The sequence below is a fragment of the Scomber japonicus genome, chromosome 7 (genome assembly GCF_027409825.1).
Source record: "Scomber japonicus isolate fScoJap1 chromosome 7, fScoJap1.pri, whole genome shotgun sequence".
In the NCBI taxonomy this organism is placed as follows: domain Eukaryota; kingdom Metazoa; phylum Chordata; class Actinopteri; order Scombriformes; family Scombridae; genus Scomber; species Scomber japonicus.
The window spans coordinates 13,217,309-13,219,097 of record NC_070584.1 but is presented as its reverse complement, the minus strand read 5'-3'; positions in this window follow the sequence as shown (position 1 = coordinate 13,219,097).

Below are 1,789 nucleotides of genomic sequence, written 5' to 3'. Positions count from 1 at the left end.
TTCCAAGCAGTAACCCCATTACATTCCTAAGTCTGTCCATGAGACTAATTAATGTTCTGTGCCGAGGATTTTCTTTACCCAGGGGACACCCAATGGATTATTTACCTATATGTCCTATTGACAGCAAATCCCCCATCCAATTGGTAACCTCTGTGCAAATAGACAGTTTGAGGCATCGGGATGCATAATAATACTAGGCAAGCTCTATGTAGAATTTGCATTTACCATGTCTTAAATGTGTTATGGATATTCTCCCCACAGTGACTCAAAAGATACTTTAGTCACTGTGGCCTTTGTAGTGGTTAGTGGTCACTGAGTACTAGAAATCCCTCTATATCTGAAGGTTTTCATGTTTTTGTTTTCTGTTTTCCTAAAATAACATATGTCTAGAATGGAATTGCGTATAACAGGGTAATTTTGGAGGTTGTAGACAGGAAACAAAAGAGGGTCATCTTAACTTCCCTCTTCTTTGACAAGGTTTGCCCTCAGGTTAGAAACAACAGCTGTCTAGCACCTACGTACGTTTCAATAGAGTGGTTATTGTGTGTTTTTGTGCGTGTGAAATCACATAGGGACGTTGTGAGCATGTTAGACAAAGGCAGACAACAAATTATTTACATGCCAGTGAAAAATAAACTTATTTAATTTAAAGTAGTTCATTGTCAGCACGGTGAGTGAACTGCACTGTCTTTCTACTAGGCCTGTTGTCTTACAAAAACAGCATTTTAAAATTACTGACAAATGTGCCTTGATCATCCGGTGTGCCCTCGCTGTGTGAACTGTTTTCTCTGAACTATTTCTCTCTACCCCCCAACTCTGTGATCCTATACTCTTTGCTCTCCCTCCTCTCCTCTCTGCTCTGGAGCAGGCAGTTACTAGGGCTGTGTTGGTTTTATGTTTCTCAGCTCATGCACTAAGAGACGAGCTACATGGAAAATAGAGCAGAAAAGATCAGTCCATCCATCAGCTAGTTGATCAGCTGAAAATGAATGTATTTATTTTGGTTTATCTAGTGTTTCATTCACTTTACAAGCAACAATAACTGTTTCCAGATTCTTAAATGTGAACATTTTATTCTTTTTTATGTGATATATGATAGTAGACTGAGTATCTTTAGGTTTTGAACTGTGGGCTGGATAAAACAAGCAATTTGAATATTGATTCTGCTAAGTTATTATCATACTGCTTTCTGATATATTAAATACAAAGAACAATTCATTAATTGATTAATTGACAACAATAATTGTTAGTTTTAAGCCTAGCAGAATTAATGTTCCATGACTATGGGGATTAATCATTTTATTAGTTTATTCAGCTGAGCAAAATGTTATTTTTTGTTTGTACACATGTTCGTTTTCATTTTAACTACATGTTCTTGAAAGTGTGTAAAAAAAAGTAGTCTTAAACAGCACTCCTTCATAACAACCCATAGATTAGAAAAATATATAACAGTCTAGTCTATGTCATACAACTGTAGGTTATTCATATAGACAAATTAATGCTAATTTTAGCATTAGCATCAATAAAAAGACAAAATCTTACAGTAATAATTTAAATCCTGGGTTGTTCTTGTAATTAAAACAGAATATGTAAGGCCATCTACTCTGTTTTGAAGACGAAGAGGGCACAGCAACCATATAAATAAAATGATGTCAGCGGGCATGTTGGAGCCCCCCTCAGCCAGCCTCCCTCAGCACACAGGGAAAGTGAGCGTCAAGAAGAAGGCGGGCACAAACCGTGTTTCCAATCGTTCAGTGGCTGATGTCGCTGTCAATCAACCGTCTACGTC